General features: G+C 37.4%; 1 protein-coding gene across 38 annotated transcripts in view; it reads right to left on the reverse strand.

Annotated features, from left to right (window-relative positions):
* GTDC1 (glycosyltransferase like domain containing 1) overlaps positions 1-13,154 on the reverse strand; it is a 383,038-nt gene that overhangs the window by 336,024 nt on the left and 33,860 nt on the right. The gene's annotated exons all lie outside the window — the stretch shown is intronic.

Consider the following 13,154-nt stretch of genomic DNA (forward strand, 5'->3'; position numbering starts at 1 on the left):
TCTAGAAATACCTCCCATGGAAAAAAATCAAAATAAAGGCAAAAAATATTCATGTGCAAATATATATTCATCACAACATTATGTCTAGCAGAAAAAAAATCATAAAAATCTTAAAATGGTATGATACACCTACATGATATATAAAATTTAATGACATGTGAGAAATTATTATGATAATTAAGTAAAAAAGGAAAGTTATTAAGTTATACATTATGATCTTGACCATGGATAGCTATAACGTTAAAAAAAACTGAAAGGAAATATGACAAAACATTAACAGTCTGCCTCTGAGTAATGGAATCATGGTGATTTGTTTCCTCAATTTCTTTTCTATAACATGTATGTCACTTCTACAATTATTATAGAAAAATAAAAATAGAAGAAAATTAGCATTTTCCACTAAATATAAAACATTTAAAACTAAGGTATTAAGGCATTTATTAAAGTACCTTAACTAACTGTTCATTATTTTAATAAATCTTTGAAACATTCATTTCCGTAAAAAGGTGTTAAGGGCCAGACACAGTGGTTCATGGCTGTAATGCCAACACTTTAGGACGCCGTGGAGTGAGGACTGCTTGAGCCCAGGAGTTCAAGACTAGCCTGGGCAACATGGCAAGACCTCATCTCTATAAAAAAATTTTAGGCCAAGCACAGAGGCTCACACCTATAATCCCAGCACTTTGGGAGGCCAAACTTTTTTTTTTTTTTTTAATTAGCTGGATGTAGTGGAGCACTCCCGTAGTCCCAGATACTCAGGAGGCTGAGGTGGTAGGATCACTTGAGCCCAAGAGGTCAAGGCTGCAGTAAGCCATGATCATGCCACTGCACTTCAACCTAGGCAAAAGAGTGAGACCCTGTCTCAAAAAATAAAGAAAACAAAGGAAAAAAAAAAGTTGATTGGTAGCTGGTAAGATATAATGTACCTTTCAAAATGGAGACATATTCTTCCAGAATTCCTTCTTAGGTTTTTCTCTACTCTAAATCCTTCCAGTCACATGCACCTATATTTGGTCTAACTTCTAAGTATCTAAATATCCTAAAAAAGTTTCTTAATTTTATCATTCTGGATCATTATAAATTTAACATCTTAACTCATACACTTTCATCAACCTGCCTAATGATAATATCTGAGACCCCAGGACCTCCCATTCACTGAAAGGGTCCCTTTAAACGTATCCCTGTTTTACAAAACATATCTATAAGGAAGGGATCATCACCTTGACTTTGTAGATGAGTGAACTCAGAGAGGTTAAGTAACTGTCCCTCTGTCACACAGCTAGAAAGTGGCAGAACTGTGACTTGAACTCTGATGATTCAACTGTAATACATCACACCATTTTTCAGTACAGCTAATGTAACATAAAATGCTGGGTTTTGCCATTTTAACCCTGCCCCCTAAGGGTTCCAGAGTTCCAGAAAAAGATACAATTACAAAGAAAATGTAATTGAAGGAGCTTTACATTAATCATAGGAAAATATTTTAATCTGTCTCCTACTTTCTACACTTAACTATTGAGCATTTTGGCCCCACAAAACTGAATCAATCTGAGGCCGGAAATAAGAGAATATAGATAATCAGGTAAAATGATGTAGCCAACTATTTTCCAAAAACAACCACAGCAATATTCCCAGTCCCTCGTGCCCTTCTAGTAGCTTGTTACTCTCTCATCCAGAGGTAGAGACAATTTTCCCTCCAGCTTGAATTTAGCAGGCCTTTCTATCAAGTAATAAAATGTCTTGGAAGTAGTATTGTGTGACTTCCAAAAGTAAACTATAAATAGACAATACAGGTCTTTGCAGCTTCTCCCTCTCCCTTCCTCTCACCCTTAGAAGACAGCCAACACACTAAGATGCTCAGGCCACATATAAATGTTCTAACCAGTATCCAACCACCGTAGGTGTGCATGAGTAGCACTCAAATGATTCTGGCCCTCACCTTTGAGCCACATCATCTAACACAAAGTGTAGCAAAAACAAATTATGCCAAATGAACCCTTCCAAATTAGAGACTCATGAGCAAAATATATGTTGTCCTAGTTTTAAGCCACTAAGTTTTGCAGCAGTTTGTCAAATAGCAGTAAATAACTAAAGCAGGTATCTTAGGCTATACTCACAGCAAGTTAAAGAATTTAGTGGTTATTTCCAGTAAACTTATATGATAATTTTTCTGCAATTATCCTCCTTGTAAATTAGCTGAACCACAGCTTATAATGCCTTTGACTTTGGGTTGGTCTCTGAAGATTTAAGCATTCTGAGCTGCTTCATTCCCCTTTTAGAGTCAAACTACATACCTTGTTGAAATTTAAAGATTAGCGTTAACATCTTTTCAGGGGTGAGTTCTAAGCAAGGATGCCAAGAAACTCCCTTCTAAAAGACAAAGTCATGGCATCTATGTTTTGGTTTATACTATAAAAGACACTTGTGGAAAGATGTGCAGTTACCAATGTTCCCCCAGAATATATTTCCACAAAATATTTTAACAGAGAATGCAGAGTAAATGTGGGGGACAACTCCACAGATTTGAGTGAAGAAAGAAAAAAAATGGTATCACACTGCACTCCTAATGCAGACATCTGTACTCTGCAGATTTGTCCACTGGTTTAGGCCAGTGTACTGTTTACTGATTGCTTTGACTTTCATTAATTTTTTATAGCTTCACATGTAATTTATAATCAACTTAGCTGAAAGAAGTGACAAATTCTCCTTTTTCATACAAATGTAGCAATTTTCCCCTCTAGAAAACATTTCGATGATGAGGTTTGCATGAAGCCAACTTAAATGCAAATAGAACAGAAAAACTGAAAATAGTTCATTTCATAGCTTTCAGGAAGGAGTTTTAAGGTGGTAGTGGCCAATGTCATATTAAAAGTTAGCCAAGGTTGACTGCAGAGATTAATGATAAAATGGTATTGGCCGGGCACGGTGGCTCACGCCTGTAATCCCAGCACTTTGGGAGGCCAAAGAGGGCGGATCACAAGGTCAGGAGATCAAGACCACCCTGGCTAACAAAGTGAAACCCCGTCTCTACTAAAAATACAAAAATTAGCTGGGTGTGGCGGCGTGCGCCTGTAGTCCCAGCTACTGGGGAGGCTGAGGCAGGAGAATGGCGTGAACCCAAGAGGCAGAGCTTGCAGTGAGTGAGCCAAGATCGCGCCACTGCACTCCAGCCTGGGCGACAGAGCAAGACTCTGTCTCAAAAAAAAAAAAAAAAAAAAAAAACCTTATAAAATGGTATTATATGAACATAATATGTTCTTTGATTGTAAAATACCTCAGGCTGGTAATCAAATAGAAATTATATAAAGATTAGAGGAAAAAAACACTTTGTTTCTTAGGCATGGTTTGCATTAGTATAAGACCTTTTTGACAGCATAATGAAGACCAATCTGTTCCTTCCTACTAAACCTAGCTTTCACCTCCCAATAAAGCCTTATTCAGGGTCACACAGGATAGAATAGACTAGTGTCCTCATCATTAGCAAAGTAAAATTCCTATATTCTCCTTAACTTTTTGAACATATAGTATACGCACACTAGGTTATTTGCTAAAATTGATGTCATTTATTATACAGCTCATTGACAACACAATTTATTTATTTATTCATTTTATTTTTATTTATTTATCTTTGACATGGAGTCTCGCTCTGTCGCCAGGCTGGAGTGCAGTGGTGCGATCTCGGCTCACTGCAACCTCCACTTCCCGGGTTCAAGAGATTCTCCTGCCTCAGCCTCCCAAGTAGCTGGGATTACAGGCGCACACCACCACGCCCAGATAATTTTTGTATTTTTAGTAGAGATGGGGTTTCACCATATTGGGGTTTCACTATGTTGGCCAGGATGGTCTCGATCTCTTGACCTCATCATCTGCCCACCTCGGCCTCCCAAAATGCTGGGATTACAGGCGTGAGCCACCGAGTCCAGCAGCCAACACAATTTATATCCAATCCTTTGATGAAAATAATATTCTTGAAATACATCAACTTCAGATTAAAAAATGGAAAATGAATCCAAAAGTTTATCTGTTATCCCCCCTTCTTTGAAGGGGAACAAAAAATCTGTACCACAAAAATGACAATCTTTCTATATAAATTTAAAGAACAATGGAAACCCAAGTAAAGGCTTAAAAATATACTTTTTACGATTAAATGTTAGGGTGATTCTATCCTTTACAATTCATATCTGTTGTATAAACACTATGGAATCTAATACATTTTCAGGGCTCATTTGAATTAATATGAAATAAATAGTTGAAAACACTAAAAACGTTAAAGCACACTGGTTCCAGGAGCATGTTTTCAAGACAGGGAAAACTACACTACTCAAATCTCAACAAGGGAGTGGCAAGTGAGAGCTGGTTAAAGAAATTCCAACAATTCCTACTACAGAGAAATGTTTACATTAAAACAGAGGTCTTCCAAAGCCTGCAAACTTCTTTTTTTTGTTAATCTGAATGAGAATATCCCTGGAATTGTCTACAGATCCCACCACACCCTACTGTATACTACTTGGATATTTCAATGTTCTATGAAGAATCTGAGTTAGCGAAATCTACTGCTGACCGAAAGACTGAGGAAGAGACCATCTGTTTTATACATTACTACACCCCAAGCCCCTGCTGCAACTACATACATACAAAATATGTTTGTTGAATGAATTAGAGGGAGGGAAACAGATAGGGAGAAACAAAAAGGAAGGAAGAGAGAGAACAGATGCCCTGCTGTAAACATGAGTAAACAGAAGATTCAAACTATATTAAGAAAATATAATTGTTGGACAAGAAAATTCTTTTTTTTTTTTTTTTTTTTTTGACACGGAGTCTCGTTCTGTCACCCAGTCTGGAGCGCGGTGGTGCGATCTCCACTCACTGCAAGCTCCGCCTCCCGGGTTCACGCCATTCTCCTGCCTCAGCCTCCTGAGTAGCTGGGACTCCAGGCACCTGCCACCATACCCAGCTAGAGACAGGGTTTAGTCGAGACGGGGTTTCACTGTGTTAGCCAGGATGGTCTCGATCTAACCTCGTGATCCGTCCGCCTCGGCCTCACAAAGTGCTGGAATTACAGGCATGAGCCACTGTGCCCAGCCAAGAAAATTATTTTCAGTCATATTTCCTGACCATTAGTAAGTCAGAACCCTGGCATTATTTCCCTATGAAACTCATCTAGAAAACACTGAGCATAGGCTCAAAGTGCTGCTAGAAGCTCAAAGTGTAGAACATGAGAAAATGTGCATAAAACAACTAAGAACAAAAAATATAGTAAATGAAACAAGAAAATTAAAATGCTACACTAGAAAATAGCTATTTACTGGTGTAAGAAGCATCCAGTGGGGATGGTGGGGGCCGGGGGAGAAAATAGCTGTTTAACCCAAAAGTCAGCAGTGATGGAGGAATAAAGAAAGACAAAAGAAATAAGACACACAGATTATAAGTAGCAAAATGGCAATTGTAAATCTTACCTTATCAGTAATTACATTAAAGGCTAATGGATTAAACACTATAACCAAAAGGCACATATTGGCAGAATGAATAAGAAAACACGATCCAACTATGTGCTATCTACAAGAGGCACACTTTATTTTCAAAGACACAATAAGCTGAAAGTAAAAGAATGGGAAAAAAATTGTACTGTTAAAAAGTATAGCCTAAAGCTACCTCCTTACATATATTAAGTTCAGCCTAAAGGTTTCTCCGTACGTAGTGAGCTGTAACTCAACTGGATGTGTAAACAGACTGTAACCTACTCTTGTACCAATCACCAAGTTTCAGCCAATCAAAGACAGCCAACTGTTCAAACTGTGTTCAAATAAGGCACGCCAAGCTGTAACCAATCCAGCTGTTTCTGTACCTCACTTCCGTTTTCTATATGTTACTTTTTTTTTTTCTGTTCATAAATTTTCTCCAATTCAACAGCACAGAGTCACTCAACCTATTCTGGCTGGGGGCTAAGGGGATGGAACAGAGGGTCCTGCTCTATTCAGGAATCATTCTTTGCTCAATCAAACTCTGTTATATTCCAGTTGCTTAGTCCAAACTTTCTCTCATACCCCATATTCAATCTGTCATAATATCCCAATGTTCTACTAATAACATATATATCCAGTACTAGCCATTTCTTCTCACATATACTGCCACCCTCCTATCCAAACTTCTATCAGCTCTGGCTAATGCCTGGACCATTCCACAATCCTCCTTTCTGGTCTCTCTACCTTATCCCCATTGTCTATTTTCATCCGGAAGGCCAAGATAATCCTTTTAAAGTGTAGATAAGATCACTCTGCTTAAAATCCTCTGGCTTTCCATATCAATGCATATAAGTCAGAAGGCTGTCAATGGTTTAGAAGGCCCTACCCAATCTGCCCATGCTCACTGTATGTCCTCTCAGACCTCATTTCCCAGGTCACCCCATCACAGACACACTGTCCTCTTTTTCCACCTAAATACATCAAAGGCACATGCCTTTGTCCGGAATGCTCTCCTGGCAAATATCCTCATGGCTTATTCCCTCACCTCCTTCAATTCTTTCCTCATTTTATCAGCTTCTTAGTGAGGCCTTTCCTGACCACCCTATTTAATACTGCAACCAGACCCCTATACCTCTCCCAATCCCCTATATATTGCTTTATTAATTTCCTAGGGCTGCTATAACAATGTACCACAAACTGGGTGGCTGATACAACAGAAATGTGTTATCTCATAATTCTGAAGGCTGGAAGTCAAAGATCAAGGTGTCGGCAGGGTTGGTTCCTTAGAAGGGCTGTGAGGGAGAATCTGTTTCAAGTCTCTCTCTCATCTTCTAGTAGCCTCAGGCAATCCTTGACTTGTAAATACTGTTCTCTAGTTAATCTTCACATAGTCTTCCCTCTGTAAATATCTGTGTCTAAATTGCCCCTTTTTATAAGGACACCAGTCATATTAGATTAGGGCCCACCCTAACAATCTAATGCTAACTTGATTATCTCCAAAACTAAGTTAAAGTCTGTGAAAATCTCATCTCCAAATAAGTTCACATTTTGGGGTACTAGGAGTTAGGACTTCTACATTTCTTTTTGGAAGGGGATACAGTTCAACCCATAATAGCTAGTGCAACCACAGAGGAAGCTGAGAGGGAGCAAAACTTTGTACAAATGGACAACAGTCAGCACAGTCTCAGCCCATGATAATTGTTTTGCACCCTCACCCTTTATTCAGGTACTCCTTCCATACTCGGTTCACAGTCTACCCAAAATGTTAGGTTTTGCCTCTAGTTTTCAGCTCTGTGCTCATATGTTTAACCTGAAGCTAGAATGTGACTTTTATAGCTCACCCTTTAACTCTTCACAATCAAATCACTTTAACATTATATCACTTAATTCTGGATCCCTGGCAAGCCTCAGTCTCTCTTTTAAACCAGCTGGCTCTTAGCTCAGGTAAGCCAGCCACTGGGGACATCATTTTTCTACCACGTAAGTTTGAAATAATGCATTCTTATTACCCGTACTTAATGACCCAGTCTTGACAATTCTCCTACCTTAATCTCATATACAAACCCTTCTTTTCAGTCCTATTTTTACTACCACAAATTCAAGTTCATACTACCACTTGTCTGAATCATTAAAATAGTCTCCCAGTTGGCTACCATGCCTCTACAGTATTACTTTCTAATCCAAGAAACCAACTGCTTTGGAAACATTCCTGAAATTTAGCCTGATTGCCTTGTTCCCCCACTTACAAGAGATGAAACATGCGGGTTCAAATGAACATTTGGTTTGAATTCTAGCTCTGACAACTAGTTGTCACAAGACCTTGGGCAAGTCATTTAGCTCCTCTGAGCGTTAGTTTTTCTCCAAAATGAGTACTGTAATATCTACTACAAACAACAAGAGTAGTTATCAATATATCAGAGGACACATTAAAGATGGTCTATTACCTTCTAAGGCTGTCCACTGCCTAACAAGTAAGATCTGCACACCCTTACAAGATAATCAAACCCAGTTTGGGACAGTCCAGTCTAATCACCAACAGCTCCCCCTCTGCTCCTATCTGAGACCACTAGAGACTCTTCAATCATACAAGGCATTTAAGACTCTCTTTTCTTGTGTTATCTGCTCAGCCTAAAATACCCTTTTCCCAAATCTTCCCCCATCATTTTTCTAACAGTTACTTAAGGCCCAGCTCAAGTATCATATCTTTTAAGAACTAATACAATCTTTTTTTTTTCCAGCTGAGTTTTATTTGTGCTTCTCTTACACCATTTATTCAAGTTACTTACACACTAGTCTTTCTTTCTTATTAGGGCTAGGACTATGTGTTTTATCCACTATATTACTCGGTACCCTGTACTACAAACAGAAGCATTAAAGAAAAATAATAGTGACACTTAGAATTCTAAGATTAATTTCCAATACTACTTACAAAATTTATCCCAAAAAATTTATAGAGTCACCAATCCTATTTACATGCTTACAATGGAAATTGAGTATGTTCAATAAACTGGGACATGTCTAAAGGAAGCTGTAACTTACTTAAATTATATAATTGAAACAGAAAGAAGAAATAAGACTTTTATGTCTGATTTATGGGGAATAATATGATTTTAATAACAGGTCCTATCAATTCAAAAGGATAAACCTTGTCACTTTATTTCATTTTAAAAGATAATACTCACAAATTATCAAGTAATTCAATTTCAGAAACACTCAAACATAACAAATGATCATATACATGTTCAAAATGTGGCACCAAGCTACATACCAATAAAATTTTGAAGATATTTTGTAAAAAATAATAATATTTGATCACTTCTGCCAGACTGGAGTATATATGTAATTCTTAAATAGTAAACAGGAGAAGAAATAAACAAGCAAATCATAAACTAAAAAAGAATGACCAAATAGTCGACTCTAGTATTCAAACATAAATTAACATTGAGTGCATAAAAAAGACTGCATTATGGATTTTTTGTCACACATCTATTTTAGAACATACAAAAAGAGAAAAACCATAGAGATGCATGTAGTATACAGATACAAGCAGGGCCATAGAGAAAGAATGGCTACAAAGATGAGAGAGAGTGGGAAGCACCTGCTTCCAATTTGTCTAATATACACTGTAAATAGTACCTGCTTATTTGATTGGAAAAGCTCTAAGAGAAAAATTGCTCCACTGCATTAGAATGCATGCATATATATGCTTATACTCTTATGTAGCTGTACTGAAAGATATTATATGGGTCTCAAAATTCAGGCAGGGCAAATCTCAGTAACAAGATCACACTAATAACCTATCCATGGTAAGGCTCTAAAGACAAGGATATACTTGAACATAACTCTAAACATTAAGTCCTCCCTGTGTCCACACAGCATGCATTTCAAACTGGACTAAGTAAAGACTCCAACACTGTCTAGAGAGAAAAGCAGTGTTTTTGCTGTGGGGATATCATCTCTCCAGGTATTGAATCCCTGACCTCTTAGCGTAATAACTAATTATCTCATATTTTAAAATACATAATCAATGCATATATATACATAAACAGATTTAAGCTAAAAGAAGAGTACAAATATTTTCTATGTGCAATAATAAAGACTACATGCAGGCAAGTTTACTGAGTATCTGTCTCTTTTGGCTTTTTAACTCCCAAGAATGTTTGAGCTGACCATTAACACTTTGCTACCAAGTCCAACTCTCAATGCTTCATCTCTTAATGGACTACACAATGGCTCTATTTTATAAGTACATATAAATATAAGATTTTACATGCCAATGGAGAATTTTTGTCTTAGAAGCTGACCTAATGTCTGAACTTTGGCTTACCTTGCTTACTTTCTCCAAAACCCTCTGGAAATCTATTTCTAGAGCCTAAGTTTGTATACTAATTCCTCCCATTTCCACCAGTTAGCAGGGTAAAATGCCCTTCCTGCGCTATTTCTTTATAATCCCATAATTCTCTTAGAAATTAAATGACTGTATGCATTATGCTGTATTATTTTAGTTGATTTCCTATCAACCAAGAGTGTTCACTCTGAACTCTTTTGCAGAAGCGCCCTGTTGCATCCTGCCACAAGGCCTTTGCACATGCTGCTCCCACTGGTGTGCCCTTCAGACAGCAGCTAAGGCTCACTTCCTAAGGGAAGCCTTTCCCACCTGACCAGAGCAGGTTCTTTTCTGATGCTCTTGGACATCATTATTTTAGTTTTTTTCTTCCCCACTGGAATGAGAGCTCCTTAAGGCCAGAAACTGTGTCAGGTCCCTTTCTATATCTCCAGCAAGTCCTAGGGCAAAAATGGTACTCATTAAGTATCCATCAATCAAAACCATAGGTTGACAATTATTGAAGCCAGGCAACTGGTACACACAGAGTAGGGGAGGGAGGATGTTTCATTGTGTGTGTGTGTGTGTGTGTGTACTTGAAATTTGTTTAACATTGGGTGAAAAACTCTTTGTGGAAGAGACTTATAGCTATATATAAGTAATCTTCAATAAGTAAAAGAGTCTATAAACAAATTGGACTTGTTCAGTTTTGCCACTGAGAACTAGTATCAATGAGTAAAATCCAGAATTTTGGCTTCACATAAGAAAGAACTCTCCATTGCTTAAAAGTGTCTGGAAATAAAGCTGGTTCCAAAGAAGAAAGGGAGGACCCTGCCACTCGGGTAGTTATACTCAAGCAGTTGGATAATCAGTGGATTCCTAGTTAGGGGATTAAAGGACCAAATGGGAAAAATGAACTTGAAGAAATCTTCAAATCTTTTGAGTATCTGAAAACAAAGTTTATTGTCTTAAAATAGATATATAGAAGTCAATATGACACACAGAAGTCAATATAAAAATAATTATTGATTTCATATTTCATATAAAGCATCTATAAAGAATGAAGTTTTTACTTAAAACCAATCTCCCTGAAAGCTTTATCTTGCAGGTGTTCACTCTGCACTCCAGCTTCTCTCAATGCGCCCTGTTGCATCCTGCCACATGGCCTTTGCACATGCTGCTCCCACTGGTATGCTCTTCAGATAGCAGCTAAGGCTCACTTCCTAAGGGAAGCCTTTCCTACCTGACCAGAGCAGGTTCTTTTCTGATGCTCTCAGACAACCATATCCCTTTGCTAGAGATAGAGAGCACAGATGCCATATTTTCACTAACCACTGTATCCCCAGTGCCTGTCACAAAGCCTGGCATGTTGTAAGTGCTAAATAAATATTTGTTGAATGGATGTATGAACGCCAACACTTCCTATGAATCCAGCATTTTCATAAATTATAATCTAAACTGAACATGTCAACTTGCCAAAAGATAGTCAACCTATTTCTCTACCAGAAGTGATTCAGCTCTCATCCTAGAGGATGAGAACAATAAGAAAACAGTTAGCCAGCTCCCAAGGCAGCTTTTTTGTTTTTGTTTTTGTATTCTGAGACAGGGTCTCGCTCCATCACCCAGGCTGGAGTGCAGTGGCAAGACTGTGGCTCACTGCAGCCTCAATCTCCATGGCTCAACTAATCCTCCCACCTCAGCCTCTCCAGTAGCTGAGACTACAGGTATGTGGCACCATTCCTGACTAATTTTTAAATTTTTTTGTAGAGACGGGATCTCACTATGTTGCCAAGGCTGGTCTCAAACAATCCTCCCACCTCAGCCTCCCAAAGTGCTAGGATAGGATGACGGGCATGAACCACTGAGCCTGGCCCCAAGGCATTATTTTTATACTTTTTTTTAACATGAAAATATAACATTTTCAGTAACTTTTAGCTACACAATACACAAAATAAATTTATTTTTCAGAACACTTTTAAGATTGTGACAAGCCAAATGATGCTGAGGTCAAACTGTGGTTTATTAAGCTGAAAGAATATATTGTATGGACATGAAGTTTAATGAGGATGTTTAGGTAACAAAGAAGTAATGAGAGATTCAGGACAGATGGACAAGCATCAGGTCATATAAACTATTTCCACATGTATGTCTGAAGGAAGATATGAAAATGCCCAAGATAGGAATAATTTGTGTTGCTAAGAAACACTAAGGTTGATGAGTAAACTGTCTCTCTTACAAAGACCAACTAAAATCATGTCATTTATCAGTGCAATGTGATTAATAATTATCACTTTAGAAAACCTTTATAAGATAAACTAAACCAAAAGAAAGGCAAAAATTTTAACACTCAGAAATCACTAATGTATATAATGTATACAGGGACATTTAGTGTAGTATTTTATTGACTTCCATCAAAAGTGTTCATTAAGGACAAAGTTACAAGATTCTACCTTTGGCTATAAAATTATGACTGAAAAAAATACTCTATTACTACAAAAAATATTCTATCCACACAAAAACAATCACTTACAGCTAATACACAAAGTATTTCAAATTCCAAAGAAATAAATTCTAACAAAGTTAAACAACACTGTTTCAGGACTATTTCATTTTTATTTCAATTTTCGAAAAATTACCCCGATTTCTGAATCAGAGCCACACTCCAACACTGTACCATGTTGAAACCCCTCAGGCTCAATCCTATTTCTTATAAACTTTAGCTTTAATTTTGGTCCCAACATGAACTTTCACCCAGACTACACTTTCACCCAGGTCATCCTCACCACTATGAGGGCCAACCCTGGACTCAGTCTCTCCTGCACTTCAGAGACAAATGACAAACCAAGAAAAAGATGAAGAGAAGTCTTCAAAATGAGTATAAACTTCAAAGAATGATTGCTTTATAATGAAATAATAAAATTTATATTGGAGAGGTGTGAATTTGGAAAAGACTTAGCTTAGTTTGCCCTACATGTGGAAAACTATTATTATTACTGTTTTAGTTTTATAAATCGATTTCCTCTGATATTAAGGAATGCATTATGTGATTTACTAACATTCCAAATCTACAAATTAGAAAATACAAAGAGTCAAAAAAATCATTTAACTTTTCATCATGAAAATCTTCAATTATACCCAACAGTAGGGAGAAAAGTTTAATGAACCACCATCACCCAGCTTCAACAATTATCATGACTCTGTCAATTTTACCTACAAGAAATCTATTCTTGAATAATGCCAAGAGCATACTGAATTGAGACATTCTTTTAAAAGTGTGCCCGCCAGCTTGACCACGGAGAAACGATGGATTTCACGCAAAAACTTTCTTTTTGTCTCTTTCTGGTCTATTACACTTACTCAAGAATAAA

This window comes from Gorilla gorilla, chromosome 11, assembly GCF_029281585.2.
Source record: "Gorilla gorilla gorilla isolate KB3781 chromosome 11, NHGRI_mGorGor1-v2.1_pri, whole genome shotgun sequence".
NCBI lineage: Eukaryota > Metazoa > Chordata > Mammalia > Primates > Hominidae > Gorilla > Gorilla gorilla.